Source organism: Macaca nemestrina, chromosome 18, assembly GCF_043159975.1.
Source record: "Macaca nemestrina isolate mMacNem1 chromosome 18, mMacNem.hap1, whole genome shotgun sequence".
In the NCBI taxonomy this organism is placed as follows: Eukaryota; Metazoa; Chordata; class Mammalia; order Primates; family Cercopithecidae; genus Macaca; species Macaca nemestrina.
This window is the reverse complement of record NC_092142.1, coordinates 25,400,777-25,423,178: the sequence shown is the minus strand read 5'-3', so window position 1 is coordinate 25,423,178 and position 22,402 is coordinate 25,400,777. Positions and strand designations below refer to the sequence as shown.

Below are 22,402 nucleotides of genomic sequence, written 5' to 3'. Positions count from 1 at the left end.
AGGAACCAAATGTTAATCACCAAGACAATGGGGAAAATGTCTCCAAGGCATGTCAGAGACCTTTGCAGCAGCCCCTCCCATCACAGGCCCAGAGGCTTAGGAGGAAAAAATGGCTTAATGGGCTGGGCCCAGGAATCCCCTGCTGTGTGCGGCCTAGGGACTTGGTGCCCTGTGTCCATCTCTCTAGCCATGGCTAAAAGGGGCCAAGGTTCAGCTTTGGCCATGACTTCAGAGGGTGCAAGCCTCAAGCCTTGGCAGCTTCCATGTGATGTTGAGCCTGCAGGTGCACAGAAGTCAAGAATTGAGGTTTGGGACCCTCTGCCTAGATTTCAGAGGATGTATAAAAATACCTGGATGTCCAGGCAGGTTTGCTGCAGGGGTGGGGCCTTATTGGAGAACCTCTGCTAGGACAGTGCAGAAGGGAGATGTAGGGTGTCAGTTCCCACACAGAGTTCCCACTGGGGCACTGCCTAATGGAGCTGTGAAAAGAGGGCCACGGCCTTCTAGACCCCAGAACAGTAGATCCACTGACAGCTTGCACTGTGCATCTGGAAAAGTCACAGACACTCAACAGTAGCCCATGAAAGCAGACAGGAGTAGGGCTGTACCCTGCAAAGCCATAGGGGCAGAGCTGCCCGAGGCCATGGGAACCCACCTGTTGCATCAGCATGCCCTGGATATGAGACATGGAGTCAAAGGAGATCATTTCAGAACTTCAAAGTTTAATGACTGCCCTATTGGATTTCAGACTTGCATGGAGCCTATTGCCTCTTTCTTTTGGCCACTTTCTCCCATTTGGAACAGCTGTATTTATCCAACACCTGTACCTGCGTTGTATCTAGGAAGTAACTAACTTGCTTTTGATTTTACAGGCTCATAGGCAGAAAGGACTTGCCTTGTCTCAGATGAGACTTTGGACTATGGACTTTGAGCTAATGCTGAAATGAGCTAAGACTTTGGGGGACTGTTGGGAAGGCATTATTGGTTTCAAATGTGAAGACATGAGATTTGGGAGGGGTCAGGGGCAGAATGATATGGTTGACTGTGTCTCCATCCAAATTTTGTCTTGAATTGTAGCTCCCATTATTCCCACATGTTGTGGGAGGGAGTTGGTAAGAAATAATTAAATCACGGGGGCAATTTCCCCCATACTGTTCTCGTGGTAGTGAATAAGTCACACAAGATCTGATGGCTTTATAAGGGGAAACTCTTTTTGCTTGGTCCTGATTCTCTCTTGTCTGCCACCATGTAAGATGTGCCTTTTGCCTTCCACCATGATTTTGAGGCATCCCCAGCAATGTGGAACTGTGAGTCAATTAAACTTCTTTTTCTTTATAAATTACCCAGTCTCAGGTATATCTTTATTACAGCGTGAAAACAGACTAATACAACTATCAAGCAATTTCTAGCACTACTACTGCTTGAGGGTAGGTTCTTTAACTATATGACCAGTCCTAGACTCTGTTACTTATTTACTTGATGGAGCAAATGTTGGCAGAATAACCCAAGACCCCCAGCTGAGCCTGATTGACTAAGCAGTTTTGACCATACCAAAAGAGTGAGTAGATACCCTTTATTTGCTTTGCTCAGGGCAGAAATTATGGGATCATGCTGGCATTCAATTACGTCTTTATTTATTTCAAATACATAGGGTTTGTTTGTAACTATTCTTTCATAGAACAGTTTGGAAAGTCTGGTTGAACCACATAGAACAAAAGAACTCAATAGGAAGTAGAAAGATTATTTAATTTTCTTTTCTTTGTTAGATAAGCAGCTTATATTTGGAAGTGAAACAGAGATATCAGCATAGATTGCTTAAGAACAAGAAGTAATGATCTCAATTGTTAATACCAATTATTTCCTATAAAGAAGAAAATTGTTAAATGGTGCTGTTCTTAACTTCTAAGCTGACATGGGATATATTCCCAAAAGATACCATGACTACATCTCTCTAGTTTTTCACTGACCATGGTTTTGTAACTGGATGAAGACTGCATTTCCTTCTAGGCCTCTCTTAGATGTGCTGATGCTTAAGTCATTCACTAATGCACTAAACTTCAGGACATCTTTTTGGCCAAACTCCTACTTTTAAATATTTCATGCATCTGAAGTCTCAGGAATCTACTCCTGTCTACAATTAATTCACTGAAGAGTTTGGTTCTTCATAAAGTGACGTTTCCTTGCAGAAGTCTTCATTAATCAGCCAACCTAAATTACTTCCCACCTTGCACTTTTGACCACATTGCTCTATTTTACTTCATTAATTTTATACACATATTTTTAATTTTCATTTTTTAATTTTTCTCATTTTTTCTTCACTAGAATGCAATGTCGTTGAGACTAAGGTCCTTTTTGTCTCATTCACTGTTTTCTCTCTAATACCTTGAAGGATGTCTCCTCATAGTAGGTGTTCAATAAAACTTTGAATGAATGAATGATAAATTTAGGCTCCTCTCATTTGCCCCATTTTCAAACTGTCTCTTCTGCAAAGAGAGATCTCATTCTCTTTTACTTCTGCCAAACATTTCTGATTCCCTCAATTTCCCATGGCTTTCAATGCTTCTCCACCTTTGTTGTCCCCTTTTGGAAGATCCAGTTTTGTCAAGGCTCCATGTTAGAATGTGCATCCAAACATACGTATTTCAGCAGTGGCCTGATGCAAGTGAGTAGGTAGTTGACTGAGAGTTCCTCATTGAGAAGGAGTGGTAGAAGAGAAATAAATATTAATAGGAAGAAGATTGGGATCAAATAAAGAAATTCTGAGAAATCCTTGAAATGAACGCCACTGCAGGAGGGCTTCTTTTAGTCGGTGCTTTGAACAACCCATGGATGAAGGACTCGTGTTAAAATGTCCAGATCTGGGATAGTGAGGTGCCTACAAGAGGGTCCCAAAGCTTGGGGGAAGGTGACGAAAAGGAAGCAAAGGCCAAACTGTCATATAGTCTGCAAGTTGACTGCAGGGATTCCCAAGTTTACAATTAATTTAAAAGCAACCTTCTCATTTTTAGAAATGAAAGTACATGGACTTAAAAAAATCTGTAGCCCATCTGAAGGCCTGGTTAAACCTTTCCCTTCAATCCCCAAACTCGTTTCTCTTGACCTAAGAGTCTTTGGTGAGCGAGTTAAGCCAACTGTCCTTTGAACAACTCACTTCACGTGATTGAATGAACCAGGCTAGAATGCCCTTGGAGGAATCAGAAGGGTATAATCCTATAATGATGCAGTTTATAATGACAGAACTGTTCCATTGATTTCTCTCTCTGCCCTAGAGTGCTGATATGAACTGCAGGGGAAACAAGACTTCTTTCACTGACCTAGGGCTCCCAGGTGTCGTCTCGGGCAGCTCAGGCCAGTGCCTGCTCCACTTCTCAACAGAGCAGCCATTTATTAAGATCCATTCCACATTTTGGCCAATACATCCCCAATTTTATCCTTGAGTTCTTTCAAAACACTTGGGCGATGCCATCCAGACTTGCTATTTATCTCTATCTAGTCTGTGCATTTCTTCAGATCAGATCTGCTGCCTCAAATTCATGTTCCCCGAGAGATCATGTGGTGAGAAACGTCTCTAATGGCTTCCTTTGTTCCTCCCATACAATTTCCAATGTTCTTGAGGTCATCAATGAAATAAAGTTTGCATCAACAAGACTGAGAATTCTCTGAACATCTGCTTCTCGTCCTTGTGTACTCAGAGAACACCCTGAAATCTTTCAAAGGCCTCCTGTCATATCTGGGATACCTAATCCCGGTAGGAGTCTGGCTATTTCCCTGATGTGAAAGGTGATGTCCTTTCCTCTCTTGCCCTCCAGAGTCCTATATATCTCATCTCTGGCTCCATGGATACATTGGTGCATGAAGGAGAAAGGTTTCCAAAATCCTTTTAAAAGTATCTCTAAGCTTCAAGATTACACGTGCTATTCCTAGTATATTGCATCTAAATCCTGCTTCCATTTGGACCTATAAATGGGATAAAGGTGGAATGTTTAAGGAACCTTAGGTACAGAGGTAACCCAAATTATAAATCGACCTGTGTCAGCTGAAGAACCATGAGATTCATAAATTTCGGGAGGAGGGTTTTATTTCTGATAAAGGGTTACAGCCTGCAGAGTGGCCATTGCGCACACTGGGAAGCATCACCTCTGGTAGAAACCAAGGCCAGCACTATGAAGGAGAAAAGAGTGGAACAGAAATTTATGCCAAATGGGTTGGCTAAGCGTATATATTTAAGAGGTTATTGGAGAGGTTACGAACATTGGTGATGAGGGTGTGTGCACCAATCCATAGTAAGCAAACAAACCCATCACATCAGTCCCGTGTTCACTTTGAGGTGGAGATTTAACATTAGATACATTAAGCTTAGGCTTCATGTGTCAAAAGGTGAAACAGAGGACACAGCGGTATCCTGTGTGCAGGCTCTGTAAATTAGAACCAGCCCATGGTGGTCTCTTCTCAGGAAGGAAGGCTGGTCAGTTGCTGTGTAAATCAGCAGTGGAGCAAGTCTTTCAAAAGGGCTGGTTTTTGTTTAACTCTTAGGAAAGAAGCCCTAATGGCAGTTAGGGAGGGAGGGGATACATTGAGGTGTGTCCAACTCCAACTTCTCATCTCATTGTGGACAGAAAATCCATTTTTCTTTTCCTTTTCAGAGACAGTGTCTTCCTGTGTGCCCAGCTGGAGTGCAGTGATGCAATCATGGATCATTGCAGCTTCCAACTCCTGGGCTCAAGTGACCCTTCCACTTAGGCCTCTCCAGTAGCTGGGACTATAAGAGCATGCTACGAGCCTGGTTAATGTATTTTATTTTTTTGTAGAGATGGGGTCTTGCTATGTTGCCCAGGCTGTTCTCAAACTCCTAGCCTTAAGTACTCCTCCTGCCTCGGCCTCCCAAAGTGCTAGAATTACAGGCATGAGACACCACACTTGGCCCTGGAACTCAGTTTTTAAGGCTTTGCTGGTATCTCATTGGCCAAGAGGGTTTCTGTTCAGTTGGTTGGGGGGCTTAGAATTGTATTTTTATTTCTCACATGGAGCATGTGACCTAGAGATTATAAAACAAAGGAATGAATTTAGGGGACAGATAAATCCCTATTCTTTAAATGTTGTCAATTATCTCCTTGAGTGAATATCATGGCAATTCCCTTGGTCAACAGAGGGTAAGAATGCTACCTAGATTGTGGAATGCTGCATGCCAAGTGCTTTGTGTGTTCGCCTTTGTGTGAGCACTGTGCATTTCACACAGGCCCTGACGACACCACTCGCAGTATAAGTGGATCTTCACAATCTATGCCCAACCCACATTTCTGGTTTTCTCCTTCCTTACTTCCTCCTCTAACCCTTCATTCTCCCTAAGGTGTAGCTACACCCAACTTCCCTGAATATACAACATCCATTTAGGCCTCCGTGAGCTCCCTGTCTTGGTACCTTCCTTCTTCTCTAGTCAGCTAGGGAGAAAGACTTCTTTCAGGTCCTCAGGCCTGAGTTCCTTCCCCTGAGTCTCCTCAGCTCTCAGCAAGGCCATCTCTTGTGGTTCTTAATGTGTTAGATTATGACTTATTTAAATATGATTGCTACGGTACAGAGAAGTTATGTCCTTAAAGGTTTTAATTTTGGGCAAAGAGGAGCCATTTCCCATATGGGTTGACTGACTCTGGTCTCTTTGCTTTGCCCTTCCCCGGCCTCTGCCAGCCTCAGTTCCCAAGATCTTCTGCAGGCCTGGCCCTGCCCAGCTCCTGAGCCCATCTTACCAGGCAGGTGGATCCCATTTGGAGACAGGCTGCTCGATGAAGTCTTGCTGCCACAGAACTGCCTGCATGTGAGCCTAATAGCCTCTGAGTACCCTTAGGCATGGCCTCTGTCTGCCTCTCCGCCACTTCTGTGCAGTTAAATGTGTGTCTCTCTTTCCCTCCTGGCTCTCCTTGTCTGTGCCCTGACATCTGCCTGAAAGGAGCCATCTCCTTCCCACAGACTTCAGCCCTGCCACTAGTACTATTCAAAATCCACAGACTAGAGTCCTCTGAGAATAAACAGACCACCCGAACTACATTCTCTCTGCCCTGCCGAGGGGATTTGAGAATCTTTTTCAGCCTGGCCTCACCACCCCTACCCAGGCAGCCTTGGATGCCCGTGACATCTGACCCAAATTCTGCTGCCTGGATGGAACTTTGCTGCCCCTGACTGGGTGTTTGGGAACCTGAGAGAGCCAAGGGAGAGCTGTTGCGAGGATAGGCATAGGCGTCAGGAAGATTTGAGTTCAAGAGCAATGGTATTATTTACTAGTTTGGGGGCTTTGGGAGAAAGCTTCCTGAGGCTCAGTTTTCTCACCTGAAAAATGGGGATAGCGTATGTGCAACCTCATACCATTGATGTATGGGTTAAATGATGTAAAATATTTAGTACGGTGTCTAGCATTAAGAGGCAAAATAGTTGGAGACCAACCTGGGCCACTTAGTGAGGCCGCTGTCTCTACAAAAAATTTAAAAATTAGCCAGGCATGATGATGGGCACCTGTTTTCTCAGCTACTCAGGAGGCTGAAGTTGGAGGATTACTCGAGCCTAGGAGTTTGGGGCTTCAGTGAGCTATGATCACGCCTTTAGCCTGGGCAACAGAGTGAGATCATGTGCTTTAGCTTGGGCAACAGAGTGAGATCATGCACTTTAGCCTGGGCAACAGAGTGAGACCCTTTCTATAAAAAAAGTTACGTTAATTTTTTAAGGGTTTAAAATAGGCCAGGCATGGTGGCTCACACCTGTAATTCCAGCACCCTGGAAAGCCAAGGTGGGTGGATCATTTGAGGTCAGGAGTTCGAGACCAGCAAACATAGTGGAAACCTGTCTCTACTAAAAATATAAAAAATAGCTGGGAGTGGTGGTGCACACCTGTAATCCCAGCTACTTGGGAGGCTGAGGCAGGAGAATTGCTTGAACTTGGGAGGCAGAGGTTGCAGTGAGCTGAGATCATACCACCGCACTACAGCCTGGGCAACAGAGCAAGACTCCACCAAAACAAAAGAAAAAGGAGGTTAAAGTAAAGAGATGATGATGAGGATGAGGAGGAGGAGGAGGAAGCACTGTTAGCCAGATTCCCTAGGTCATTGCACCTCTGGAATCAGCCTCTTAGCCATGTAGGTTTTTCCATTTCTCTTGCATCTTTTCTGATGCGCATTCCCTTCTCCTTGGGTCGACATTCTTGGCCTCAAACATGCCTCATGACTCTGTTAGCCCCAGGTGCATCACAGCCTGTGGTCCTTTGAGCCAACCCTGCCCCTTGGATGGCGAGGCTCACGGGTCCACCTGCTGGCTCAGGGCTTGTGGCATTTCCCGCATGGAGCTGCCCTGGCATGGACACATTCATATCTCCTCGTATATTCAATGCTGCTTCTGAGGCGTCTCAATGGGGAACAGTCAAGGTCAGAACAAACAAACATATAAAATCAATTTTACCTTGGGAGCTAGCTCCTTTACAGAGCACCTGTCTGATAGGCATCTCCTTTGCCCTGGCTGAGCACGAGGGCGGTGCTGCAGGGACGACTGCTCCCTGGGTCTCTTCAGAGGAACATGCACAAAACACAACCAACCACAGGAGAGAGAGAGAGTGTGTGTGTGTGTGTGCGTGTGTGTGACAGCAGGCGGGGGGCTCCGATTCTCCCTCTCCCTCTCCTCTCTTGCTGTCTGCCTCCTGTGTTTTCCCTTGTGCCTGCCTCTTGCCTCCTCCCCTCCGATTTTCTGGGTCTGTTTCCCCACTTTTTCTGTCTTCTTGGTTTTTCTCTCTCCGCCTCCCCTGTGTTTCTTGCTGCTGCTCCCTCCTCTCCCACTCTCTCTCTCTCTCTGCTTGCTCGTATCTTCCATCCCTTCTCCCTTCTTCTTTCTCTTTCATTCTTCATCTCTCTCCTCCTTGCCTCTTGCCTCTATTTTTGTCTTTTCCTTCACTCCTTGTTGTCCCCCTGTCTCTGTCATCGTCTGTCTCCAAAGGATGTAGTGGTTTCTCATTAGACAATTATAATTAGGTCTTCTCCTCCCTGCCCTTCCTGTAACTAAGGCTGGGAGTTACTGAGCTGCTCTATCTGCAGCTGGAAGATCCTGGTTTTGTGCGCAGCTACCCCATGGAATAAGGGAGGACCTAGGCTTTGGGTGATACTGAGAAGGCGTTGGTTAGGTCTGGGGAGTTAGGATAAAGGTGGATCTGAGTGTGACACTGGTGCTTTCTGGTGCTGTTTCATGCAAGTCACAATCTGCATAAGCATTCATCTCCTTACCTGTGAGGTGAACCTGATAGCAATCCCTATATCAGGTTTTTGTGTTTGTTTTGTGTGGTTTTGTTTTTACAGAAAGGGTCTTGCTCTGTTGCCCAGGCTGGGGTGCTGTGGTATGATCATAGCTCACTGCGGCCTCAAACTCCTGGGCTCATGTGATCCTTTCACCTCAGTCTCCCAAGTAGCTGAGATTACAAACGCTTGAGCCTCAGTTTTCCCACCTGAAGAATGGGGATATCATTTGTGCAACCTCATAGCATTGAGGGGAGGATGAAATGATGCAAAATATTTAGTGCAGTGTCTAGCAATAAGAGATCAAAATAGTTGGAGACCAGCCTGGGCAACATAATGAGATCCCCATGTCTACAAAAAAATTAAAAATTAGCCAGGCATGGTGGTGCACACCTGTAGTCCCAGCTACTCAGGAGGCTGAAGCAGGAGGATCCTCTAAGACAGATGATGACATCGGCTGAGACAGATGATGACAGATGACTACTCCTCGCTAATTTTTTAATTTCTTGTGGAGACGGGGTCTTGCTATGTTGTCCAGACTGGTCTTGAACTCCTGGCTCAAGTGATCTTCCCACCTTGGCCTCCCAAATTGTTGGGATTATAGGTGTGAGCCACACTTCCTGGCCAGAGTTTTCTTTTTCTAAATGAGAATTCCATTAAGTCATGCACAAAAAGTTCCCAGAACGATGCCTGGAAAGTAGTAGCTGCTCAGTAAATATTTATTGAATAATTGAATAAATAAATTAATGAAAGAATGCCTGTGGCCCCTCCATATAGGGAGTACCCTATCATTCATTAGTATCAGCTAAGAGAAATCAACATGTGATGCCTTGTTGCCAGACACCTCCAGGCTGGGCACAGGTGGAAATGGGGCTGGGACTTGGGTGCAGACCCTGCTTGCATCATGGGCGCATGGGAGGAATAAGGTGGGCAATTCATGCTTCGGCTTCTGTAATACTGATCTTGTGCCAACTTCATTGCAGCCTGGTGCCCACCAGGAGCTAAACTGACACAGGAGACTGGGAGCAACCATGTTTTCTCTGTTTTTTTTTTTTTTTTTCCTTTCATGGTACCCTGAAAGTTGACCTTCTTCCTAAAATTGAAACAGACATTTGCCAGAAGGCAGAGGTAGAGGCTGTATACACTTTGAGATCAGTTCAACCTTGTAAATGACTCAATGAACCTATGGCAGCTAAACGTCCTCATCTGCAAAATGGGACCATATGTATCTACTGACTTTCCAGGAAACATTGGCAGTTGATGTTGCACTTTTATGTTTAATTTTAGATTTTTTGTTTCATTGGTTGGAGCTATTTATGTGGGTAGACGAGCAGGGCAACTAACACAGTCAGTTACAGCCTTAACAGAGGATGTTTTCTTAGACACCGATTGCTAAGGATTTCCATCAATGTTAAGCGTGATTGAAAGTTAATATATATGTACGTGCATACACATATATAAATATTTGTCTCTTTATATAGTATTGAGAATTTTCATTGGGGAGCTAAAAATCTTTTTCAAGAGTGAAACTTTGTCTTTCCAAAGGTCGATTTCCCACTGGAAGTGGAGGGAAGCCATCTACACAAGCCCACTGGTGCTTTCTACGGGTGCCAGCCTGTCCTAACAATAGCCCTGCCATGAGAGAAAGAGGCACAAAGACATAAATCAATTCTGTATCCAGGCCTGACACCGACCAGGTCTGTGTCTAAGCTGCATCCTTCTCCGAATGAGTGCGACCTGGAAGCGTGTTCCACCTAAGACCTGGGCCCAACCCTGCCTTTTTTTCTTGACTTAATTAAATAAATCAAACGGGACTTAAGTTCCCTGGTTTGAGCACTTACTACTGCATTATTCTGGAATTGGCTTGGGTCTTCTGATATTCGGGGCTAAAAGCTCAGGAGAGGACCTGAATGGAAGGGTGGATGACTCTTCATTCTGAATGTGGTCCCTGTCGCTTGCTTCTTGCATGGATCTCTTCACATCCTCATGAGTTCTCAACCCTGCAGGCTTTTAACAAATACTCATGCCCAGACTTCACCACTTGAATCACAGTCTCCAAGGGGTGGATCCCAGGAATTTAATACGTCCCCCAGGTGACTGTAATGTAACCCAAGCTGAGAACCATGGCTTTAAAATGAACACACACCCTAACCCTGGCTCTAACCCCAGCCCAATCCCAGGTCTTTAGTTCTTTTTTTTTTTTTTTGACAGAGTTACACTCTTGTTGTCCAGGCTGGAGTGCAATGGCATGATCCTGGCTCACTGCAACCTCTGCCTCTCAGGTTCAAGCAATTCTACTGCCTCAGCTTCCCAGGTAGCTGGGAATATAGGCACACACCACCACGTCTGGCCAGCTTTTGTATTTTTAGTAGAGACGAGGTTTCACCATGTTGGTCAGGCTGGTCTCAAACTCCTGACCTCAGGTGATCTGCCTGCCTCAGCCTCCCAAAGTGCTGGGATTACAGGCATGAGCCACCGTGCCTGACGTCAATCCCAGTTCTAACCTGAGCCCCAGAACTGTCCACATCCCATCTGTGGTGCCCTCTGGCTTCTGTCCTGTGTCCTGTCCCTCTTTCCTTCTTCTCTGTCACCTTTTCCTGCCCTCACGCAGATCCAGAATGACCATCCGCTCAGATCCTCTCCACTCTCAGGGCTGCTCAGCTTTGGGCTAAATCAATGATTTCTGCTGTGTTTTTTCTGTAACACACACAACAGAGGACTTTCAGTTGTCCAGACTCTACCATGGTGGGATTCAGACTGTGAAAACATCGTGACCCCATTTGTAGTTAGAAAAAAACACAGCTCTGTTATTCTATGAAAGGGCTGAGTTTCTCCTGGATCATCAGCAGTGGCAGCTCAGGGAGGGTGGAGAGAGCTGCAGCTCCCGGTGCCTCTCTCTGGGTCTACACTTTCCTCCCACAGTGTTCCTAATTCAGGTGGGAGTGCACCTAGTATAAGATTAACTTGAATCTGCTCAAAGTTTTCAATAAAGAAAAGAGGGAGTAAATAATTCACAAGCATGGATACCTTGTTACTAGAAGCAATTTAGTAGCCTTAACAATAATTAATAATAGGCACAAGGCCAACAGGAAAATGTCAAAATCCTAAATATATATTTACCTAACACTGGAGCATCCAAATTTATAAAACAATTACTAATAGACCTAAGAAATGAGATAGACAGCAGCACAATAATAATGGGGGACTTCAATACTCCACTGACAGCACTAAACAGGTCATCAAGAGAGAAAGTCAACAAAGAAACAATAGATTTAAACTATACCCCTGAACAAATGAATTTAACAGATATTTACGGAACATTCTACCCAACAATCACAGACTATACATTCTATTCAACAGTGCATGGAACTTTCTCCAAGATAGACCATATGACAGGCCACAAAACTAGGCTCAATAAATTCAAGAAAATTGAAATTATATCAAGCACTCTCTCAGACCACAGTGGAATAAAACTGGAAATCAACTCCAAAAGGAACCTTCAAAATCATGCAAATATGTGGAAATTAAATAACCTACTCCTGAATGGTAATTGAGTCAAAAATGAAATCAAGATGGAAATTTAAAAATTATTTGAACTGAATGACAATAGTTACACAACCTATCAAAACCTTTGAGATATAGCAAGTGAGGTGCTAAGAGGAAATTTCATAGCCCTAAAAGTCTACATCAAAGAGTCCGAAAGAGCACAAATAGATAATTTAAGGTCACACTCAAGGAACTAGGGAAACAAGAACAAACCAAACCCAAACCCAGTGGAAGAAAGGCAATAACCAAGATCAGAGCAGAACTAAATGAAATTGAAACAAACAAACAAAAAAAAGCAAAAGATAAATGAAACAAAAAGCGATTCTTTGAAAGGATAATTAAAATTGACAGACCATTAGCAAGGTTAACTAAGAAAAGAAGGCAGAAAATCCAAATAATCTCAATTCAAAATGAAATGGGAGATATTACAACTGATACCACAGAAATACAAAAGATCATTCAAGGCTACTATGAACACCTTTATGCACATAAACTAGAAAACCTAGAAGAGATGGATAAATTCCTGGAAAGGTACAACTTCTCTAGCTTAAATCAGGAAGAATTAAATACTCTGAACAGACCAATAACAAGTAGCAAGATTGAAATGGTAATAAAAAATTACCAACAAATAAAGTCCAGGACCAGAGAGATTCACAGCAGAATTCTATCAGACATTCAAAGAAGAATTGGTACCAATTCTATTGACACTATTCCACAAGATAGAGAAGGAGAAAATCTTCCCTAAATAATTCTATAGGGCCAGTATCACCCTAATACCAAAACCAGTAAAGGATATAAGCAAAAAAGAAAACTACAGACCAATGATCCTGATGAACATATATGCTGAAATCCTTAACAAAATACTAGCTAACCAAATCCAACAACATATCTAAAAGATAATCCACCATGATCAAGTGGGTTTTATACCAGGGATATAGGGATGGTATAACAAATGCAAGTCAATAAATGTGATACACCACATAAACAGAATCAAAAACAAAAATCACATGATCATCTCAATAGATGCAGAAGAATCATTAGACAAAATCCAGCATCTCTCTATGATTAAAACTCTCAGCAAAATTGGCACACAAGGGACATGCCTTAATGTAATAAAAGCCATCTATGACAAAGCCACAGCCAACATAATACTGAATTGGGGAAAGTTGAAAGCATTCTCTCTGAGAATGGGAACAAGACAAGGATGCCTACTCTCAACACTCCTCTTCAACACAGCACTGGAGGTCCTAGCCAGAGCACTCAGACAAGAGGAGGGAATAAAAGGCATCCAAATCAGTAAAGAGGAAGTCAAACCGTCACTATTTGCTGACGATGTGATTGTTTACCTAGGAAACCTAAAAACTCCTCCATAAAGCTCCTAGAGCTCATAAAAGAATTTAGCAAAGTTCTCAGATACAAAATTAATGTACACAAATTAGTAGTCTTCTATATACCAACAGTGACCAAGCTGAGAATCAAATCAAGAACTCAACCCCTTTTACAATAGCTGACAAAAATGATACTTAAGAATATACCTAACCAAGGAGGTGAAAGATCCCTAAAAGGAAAACTACAAAACACTGCTAAAAGAGATGATAGATGATACAAACAAATAGAAACACATCCCATGCTCATGGATAGGTAGAATTATATTGTAAAAATGCCCATACTACCAAAAGCAACCTACAAATTCAATGCAATTCCAGCAAAATAACACCATCATTCTTCACAGAATTAGAAAAAACAATCCTAAAATTCATATGGAATCAAAAAAGAGCCCACATAGCTAAAGCAAGACTAAGCAAGGATAAATCAGGAGGCATCACATTACCTGATTTCAAACTATATTATAAGGCACCAAAACAACATGGTGCTGGCATAAGAACAGGCACTAGATCAGTGGAACAGAATAGAGAACCCAGAAATAAACCCAAAAACAGCCAACTGATCTTCAACAAAGCAAACAAAAACATAAAATGGGAAAAAGACAACCTATTCAACAAATGGTGCCGGGATAATTGGCAAGCCACAGGTAGGAGAATAAAACTGGATCCTCTTCTCTCACCATATACAAAAATCAACTCTAGATGGATCAAGTACTTAAATCTAAGACCTAAAAATTTAAAAATTCTAGAAGATAACATTGGAAAAGCCCTTCTAGACATTGGCTTAGGTAATGATTTCATAACCAATAACCCAAAAGTGAATGCAATAAAAACAAAGATAAATACCTGTGACTTAATTAAACTAAAGAGCTTTTGAATGGCAAAAGAAACAGTCAGCAAAGTAAACAGACAATCCGCAGAGTGGGAGAAAATCTTCACAATCTATACATCTGACAAAGGACTAATATCCAGAATCTATAATAACTCAAACAAATTAGCAAGAAAAAAACAAGCAATCCTATCAAAAAGTGGGCTAAGGACATGAATAGACAATTCTCAACAGAAGATATACAAATGGCCAATAAATGTATGAAAAAATGCTCAACATCACTAATGATCAGGGAAATGCAAATCAAAACCACAATGCAATACCACCTTATTCCTGCAAGTAGGGCTATAATAAAATCTCAAAAAATAATAGATGTGGGCACGGTTTTGGTGAACAGGGAACATTTCTACACTGCTGGTAGGAAAGTAAACTAGTACAACCATTGTGGAAAACAGTGTGGAGATTCCTTAAAGAACTAAAAGTAGAACTACCATTTGATCCAGCGATCCCACTACTGGGTATCTTTCCAGAAAGAAAGAAGTCATTACACAAAAAAGATACTTGCACAGGCAAGTTTGTAACAGTACAATTTGCAATTGCAAAAATGTGGAAACAACCCAAATGCCCATCAATCAATGAGTGGATAAAGAAACTGTGGTATATATACATGACGGAATACTACTCAGCCATAAAAAGGAATGAATTAATGGCATTTGCAGTGACCTGGATGAGACTGGAGAGTGTTATTCTAAGTGAAGTAACTGAGGAATGGAAAAACAAACATCGTATGTTCTCACTCACATATGTGAGTTAAGTTATGAGGATGCAAAGGTATAAGAAAGACACAATGAACTTTGGGGACTCAGAGGGAAAGGGTAGGAAGGGGGTGAGGGATAAAAGACCACAAATTGGGTGCAGTGTATACTGCTTGGGTGATGGGGGCACCAAAATCTCACAAATCATCACTGAAGAACTTACTCATGTAACCAAATCCACCTGTTTCCTAATAACCTTTGGAAATAAAAAAATTAATAATAATAATAATAACAGGCACAAGGCACGCAGTATGTGGCAGGTGCTGCGGTGAATGATTCATTCCTTCTATTGGCTGGTTTCATCCTTCCAACAGTCCCAGAAAGGAGTCCTCTTGTATGTTTGTTTGTTTTTGAGATAGAATCTCACTCTGTCGCCCAGACTGAAGTGCAGTGGTGTGATCTCGGCTTACTGCAACCTCCCCCTCCCGGGTTCAAGCGATTCTCCTGCCTCAGCCTCCTGAGTAGCTGGGATTACAGATGAGCACCACTCATCTGGCTAATTTTTGTATTTTTAGGAGAGACGAGGTTTCACTATGTCGGTCAGGCTAGTCTCGAACTCCTGACCTCATGATCCGCCCGCCTCAGCCTCCCAAAGTGCTGAGATTATAGGCGTGAGCCACTGCGCCTGGCCAGGAGTCCTCTTGTCTTTCATGTTTTCAGGAAAGCTAAGGTTTAGAAAGAGGTCAGAGTCCCCCAGCGTGGTAGAGCTGGGATACAAGTGCTCATTTTTCCACCCTAAATCCCAAGCTTATAACCATTGCACTGCACACACCCTCACACCATGATATGGTTTGGCTCTGGGTTCCCACCCAAATCACATGTTTAATTGTAATCCTCACATGTTGGAGGAGGGACCTGGTAGGCAGTGACTGGATCATGGGGATGGATTTCCCCCTTGCTGTTCTCATGACAGTGAGTTCTCACAAGATATGGTTGTTTAAAAGTGTGTAGCACTTCCCTCTTTGCTTTCTTTCTCCTGCCGGCATGTGAAGTGTGCTTGCTTCCCCTGCACCCTTCCACCATGGTAAATTTCCTGAGGCTTCCCCAGACATGGCTTCTGTAAAACCTGTGGAACTGTGAGTCAATTAAGTCTCTTTTCTTTATTAGTCACCCAGTCTGAGGCAGTTCTTTATAGCAATGCAAGAACGGACTACTACAAAACACATGTCACAATGGACACCACTGGGTTGTAAAGCCACAGCTGTGGTTCTCCAGAGGAACGGAGCCAATAGAAGGTATATGTCTGTAAATTATAAGGTATTGGTTCAAACAATTATTTTATTTTGTATTTTATGATTTTTTAAATATTAATATATTACATATTATATTGTTGCTCAGGCTAGAGTGCAGTGTTGCAATCTCGACTCACTGCAACCTCCACCTCCCAGGTTCAAGTCATTCTCTTGCCTCAGCCTCCCAAGTAGCTGGGATTCCAGGCACCCACCACCACACTGAGCCAATTTTTGTATTTTTAGTAGAGACGGGGTTTCACCACGTTGGCCAGGCTGGTGTCAAACTCCTGACCTCAGATGATCCACCTGCATCGGCCTCCCAAAGTGTTGGGATTACAGGCATGAACCACTGTGCCTGGCCTGGTTCAAGCAATTATAAAAGCCAAGAAGTCCCACAACCTGCCATCTGCAAGCTGGAGACCCAGAAGAGCTGGTGCTGTGGTTTGAAGGAGGCCTGGCAGTGGGAGCCAGAGGACCAGTGTTGCAGATTTCAAAGTCCAAAGGCCTGAAAACCAGAAGCACTCAGGGCAGAAGATTGATGTTCCAGCTCAAGATGCCAGGCCAAGAGCAACCCCAGCTTTCCTACACCTTTTTGTTTTATTCAGGTCCTCCATGGATCAGATGACGCTTATGCACATTGGGATCTGCTTTACTCAGTCCACTGATTCAAACACTAATTTCTTCTGGAAACTCCCTCACAGATGCACCCAGAAATAATGTGCAAGCAGCTATCTGGGCACTCCATTGCCCAGTCAAGTTGACACATAAAATTAACTATCACTGCAGCTCACAACAGGGTCCTTAAACTTCAACGCATATGCAAGTCCCCTGTTGAAATGCAATTCTGAGTGGCAGGTCTGGGGTGCAGCCTGAGACTCTGCATTTTAACAAACATCCAAAGATTCTGTCACTCCTGCTCATCTGCAGACCACATTCCGGGTGGCCAGGTTTAGAACACTGGTCTCAGACGACAAGAGAAGGAAGAAGCAGATGATAAGTCTAGGTGTCTAGGAATGGTCCAAGCCGAAACCAAGGTCTATCATAAAATGCTGAGCTTACCTCTGCCATCATGCTGGAAGGACTGCAGTGGGTTGTCTGTTGGTCTGCCTGCAAGGCCGTGAAAGACCCTGTTGCTCTTAAGCATCTACAAGATTACAATCACGGTCTAATGGTGTTCTCTTCCTCACTCTGGTGCACTCCTTGAGCCCCTTTCTTCCCAGCCTATGACTCCCACCTGGCCCTGTCTGGATCTGGCCTGCTGATGGCCCAGAGAGATGGGCTACAGACTCTAACAATGAATGTGGAGGTCACCTGAGCCTTTGCTCTCACCTCAGATGTGCCTGCCAGTTCCCATACTGAGTTAATGAGTTCTCAGCCCAGACACTAGGTCCTGCCATTGCCCTCAGATGCAAGAAGAATGCTATCCTCTTCCCTGTTTCCAGCCAGCCCTGCAGTGCTGAGGCTTTCACCCAAACAGTGAGAAGGTCAGTGGTGTCTATGGGAAGGGAGACAGTGCCTTCCAGGGACATTAATTTTTCAGTTTGTGTGTTCAGATGTGTGGCAGCTTAAGGCTGACAGGCAGGATTGCAAGCCCCTGTCAGTTTCACAGCTAAAGGATGGCTCTGGGTTTAGATGTAATTTAGTTCCAAGTGAGGCTCCCCAGCCTGAAGCTGCTGAGCCTAGAGTTGGCAGGCAGGCAGAAAGTCAGGCAGCGAATGCTAACGTGGCCCTCCAGTGCCAGGGGCATTGCAGACAGGGTCCCACTTAATTCATAATTACCACTTTCTGAGAGGTAATTTGTATCATCCCCAATTTAGAGACGAGAAAACGGAGGTTCAGGTAGGTTCCTATTGATGTCATGTAACTATTCCCATTCATTCAGCAAGTACTGATAAAAAAAAATTATGCCTGAAAGCATTCTAGGCATTGGAGACACAGTGGCAACCAAGACAGACACTACCTTTGCCCTTGTGGGGTGACATATCGTACTTGGGGAGCTAAAAATGCAATGAAAAAACTAATGAAAATAAAGTTGCGAAGCAAACATCACGAGGCTGAAAAGGTAGAAAATAGGTGCATATTTACATCAGACAGAATGTTCTAGATAGCTTCTCTGAGCAGCTATTGGGCAGATGAATAGAAATGGAGAGGGAGCCAGTCGTATAAATCACTGGGAGCAGGGGTGGAGGAGAACGCTCCTGGCAGTGTGCACAGCGTGTGCACAGGATGTGAGAGGGGAAGGGCCTTGAGAAAACCAAGGACATGAAAGGAAGTCCTGTGGTTATTTCACTGTGGCCGTGGGAATGGCCGGAGGTAGGTAGTGGCCAGCACACAAGGCCTTGTAGACCACGGTAGTGAGTTTGCAATTTTTTTTTTTGACATAAAACTCAGTAAAATGTGAGAGTTCACCCAAGGTTTTCAGATTTCAAAGCCTTGCTTTTCCCCATTACAGCAATGATTTTCAAAGATATCTTTTTTCAAAGCAGTGAAACCCTTTTAGCAAATGAAATCTTAAGAAGAGCCCTCCAAAATGCAAAACAGGTATACGATGTGTCGATCTGGTTTAAGCAGGGATTTGCAGACTCCTGAATCTACCAGCTTCACCTCTTTCTTACCCCCTGCAACAGGCCCTGAGACATCATAGGTCACATTCAGTCAGCAGATTCATTCATTTTACTCACCTGCCTTTTCATGAATTCATTTGACAGGTGGTTATTGAGCACTCAGTATGTGCCAGGCGCTGCGTTAGGTATAAGGGATGGTATACGGCACAGGAGAGGGATTCAATCCTCAACTTCATGGGTATTACATTCTGGTGGAGGACTCCTGCATGGATCAAGGAATCACAGAGGAGGGTCAGTCAGTATTTAGAAAGTTAAAATCAAGAAGTGAGCCTCTGGACCAGTAATTACTCATGCCCATAATCCCAGGATTTTGGGACGCCAAGGCAGGATGATTGCTTGAACCCAGGAGTTCAAGACCAGCCTGGGCAAGATGGCAAAACATTGTCTCTACAAAAAAATACAAAAATTAGCCAGGTGTGGTGGTGCACGCCTGTTGTCCTAGCTACTTGGGAGGCTGAGGTGGGAGGATCGCTTGAGCCCAGAAGGTTAAGGCTGCAGTGAGCTGTGTTTGCACACCTGCACTCCGACCTAGGTGATAGAGTGAGATCCTGTCTCAAAAAAAAAAAAAATGAGATTCTAATGGATGCTTGTCACCTGTTCAGAATTTATTTCATCTCCCCGTTTATTAGCAGCACCCCAAATTTCCCAGTCTCGTGGTTTTGAGGGTGTTGATCCTCCTTTTCAACCCCCCAGGTAAGCTCTTCTTGGTTATAACCATAGTGATTTGTTTGGAGATTAACACATTATGCAAGTCTGGTCATAGAGGCCAACCAGATTTACTTTGAGGATATTTGAATTACTGAAAAGGTGGAAATTGCCTACTTTATTGGACTTACATCTGGAAGAAGTTAGGCAAGGGAGCTCTTAACTGTCATCTTCCAACCCGAAGGGAAAGGCTGTTGTAAATGGAACGGATAGATGTGAAGCAAGCCTGGGAAACAGAGGGAAAGAGCTATGTCTCAGTTATATTGTTTACCTGCTAGATCAAACTTTACCTGAAGCTGACCATACCTCTGGGCTTTTAAAATAACGTAATTTACAAATTTATTTTCTTTATCGCTTAGTGAATTAGAGTTCTGTTATTTGCAGCCAAATTATCCCAAAGTATATGCTGGCCTAGTTTGGAGAGTAAGGGAGGCCTTCTTGAGGAAGCTATCTTGAAGATGAGGCATAGAAAGTAGGAAAAAAGTTACACAAATGGAGAGCTCAGAATAAAGAAGTGTTTTACGAGCCTAGCCAACATGGTGAAATCCTGTCTCTACCAAAAATACTAAAAGTTAGCTGGGTGTGGTGGCATGCACCTGTAGTCCCAGTTACTTGGGAGGCTGAGGCAGGAGAATCGCTTGGACCCAGGAGGAGGAGGTTGCAGTGAGCTGAGATCGTGCCACTGTACTCCAGCCTCTGTGACAGAGTGAGACCCACCTCAAAAAAAAAAAAAATGTGTTTTAAACAAAGGAAAAGGTAAGTTTAGCCCTGAGCTTCACAATGTCGTGGGGAACCACTTTGCACTTTTTTCCCCCTAGAATCTTACATTTTGCTGAAATGAGATCTGAAAAATATATGCCGGTGAACCTACATGGTATAATGAAACGCTAGGAAGTGCTCCATGGGTCCGTCTTTGTAAGTTTGCTCAAAGCTTAAATGACATTAGGTATCTAAAATGTTGGGCACATAGTAGGTGTTCAACAAAAAGGCACAAGAAATGTTATTTACATTTATTACATTTATATATTTATAATAATAACTACATATATTTATGTTTACAACAATATATTTATGTTAAATATAAACATAAATATATGTATATATGTAATAAAAATATTTAAATATAAACATAAATATATAACATATATAACATTTATGTTATATATTTATAACAATAACTACATAAATATATAACTATATTATATATAATATAGTTTTATATAATATAAATATACAACTATATAATACATAATATAAATATACAACTATATTATATATAATATAGATTTATATGATATATATTATAAATATACATAAATATATATTGCATATATTTATGTAATAATAACTACATAAATATATGTTTATATGTAATAAAAATATTTAAATATAAACAAATATATAACATATATTTATATGTTATATATTTATAACAATAACTACATAAATATATAACTATATAATATATAATATAAATATATAACACATACATAATATAGTTTTATATAATATAAATATATAGCTATATTATATATAATATAGTTTTATATGATACATATATGTATCATATTATAAATACACATATCATACAAATATCATATGTATAATATGATACATATTATAAATACACACATATATATTGCATATATTTATGTAACAATAATAACTACATAAATATATGTAGTTATTGTTATTGTTTATATATGCTTTGTTATATATAACAAATGTTATTCACCAGAGGCTTTTGAAGAGTGGATGCTTTTGAAATCACAAATCAAAGGCATGTGAATCCATGTGGGCCATTGGTTGCTAAGGGATCAGAGAGCAAGAGAAGTGGCTATGTGTGAGCAATGAGTGTCCCAGATGGCATCCGCTGGATTTCAGACTCTTGAGCTCCCTGATGGAAAGGTGGGCTGGGGTGTTTGAATGAAGGCAATGCACAGGAGGGATTTGGGAGGCGGGCTCTCGGAGAGTAAGAGGTGGATATGGAGATAGCACGTGGTATTTGTTGGCCACTGTGGGCTGAGCCCCAACGAGATGAGGGGCATGACTGAGAACTGGGGGTCTCTTTGAGATATAGAGGTTCTGGGATAGGGGGCAATCCTGGTGAGGGAGAGAACCACGCTTGCCCATTTCTGGTCAGAACAGGGGTTCTCAACAGGAGGCAATTCTGCCCTCCATGGGAAAGAGTCGGCAATGTTGGGAGAGATTTAGTTGTCACAATTGGGTGGTAGGTGTTGTTACTGGCATCTAATGGGTAGCGGCCAGGGAAGCTGCTAAGCGTCCTGCAATTCACAGGACAGCTTGCTGTAACAAAACATAACCCAGCCCCAGATGCTAACAGTGTTGTGTCTGAGAAACCCTGAGGCAGGGCATCATAGGAAAAGCTGAAATGAGCAGCGGCTGTCATAACTCAATGGTTTTCAGTTTTGGGGGGTGCCCTGATTAAGCACCTAGGCAAGGATCCCTTCTCAGATGGCTCAAAAGCAGCAACCACGAAGAAGTCATGCAGATGCCAAGAACATGGGCATCCTTCTTTCCAAGCGGATTTGATGCATTGGCTTCTTGAAGCTATTATTAGTCTGATGTCGCTGGTGGCCCCAGGATGGAGTGCCACCTGTATAATTTGTCTAATTATTTTAATTATCCCAATTCCATGAAGAAAGATAAGTTAAGAGAGGTTGTTGGCCAGGTGCGGTGGCTCATGCCTGTAATCCCAGCACTTTGGAAGGCTGAGGCGGAAGGACTGCTTGAGGCCAGGAGTTCAAGGTCAGCCTGGGCAGCATAGTGAGGCCCCACATCTACAAAAAAAAAATTTTTTTAATTAGCCAGCTGTGGTGGCAAGCACCTGTCTTCCCAGCTACTTGGGATGCTGAGGTTGGGGGATCACTTGAACCCAGGAATTCGAGGCTGCAGTGAGATATGACTATACCATTGGATGCCAGCCTAGGTGACAGAGTAGGACCATGTTTCAAATAAATAAATAAATAAAAGCTAATTGCAATGAA

General features: G+C 42.8%; 2 long non-coding RNA genes across 3 annotated transcripts in view; one reads left to right on the top strand and one right to left on the bottom strand.

Annotated features, from left to right (window-relative positions):
- Positions 1–22,402, top strand: part of LOC105463211 (uncharacterized) — a 47,587-nt gene that overhangs the window by 5,683 nt on the left and 19,502 nt on the right. The gene's annotated exons all lie outside the window — the stretch shown is intronic.
- The window catches only part of LOC139359741 (uncharacterized), a 66,765-nt gene continuing 63,115 nt past the window's right edge, over positions 18,753–22,402 (bottom strand). The window contains exons 2-3 of the long non-coding RNA XR_011616132.1: positions 19,526–19,620; positions 18,753–18,891 (exon numbers count right to left, since the gene is read on the bottom strand). This is a non-coding gene — a long non-coding RNA (uncharacterized lncRNA). The remainder of the gene's footprint in view (positions 18,892–19,525; positions 19,621–22,402) is intronic.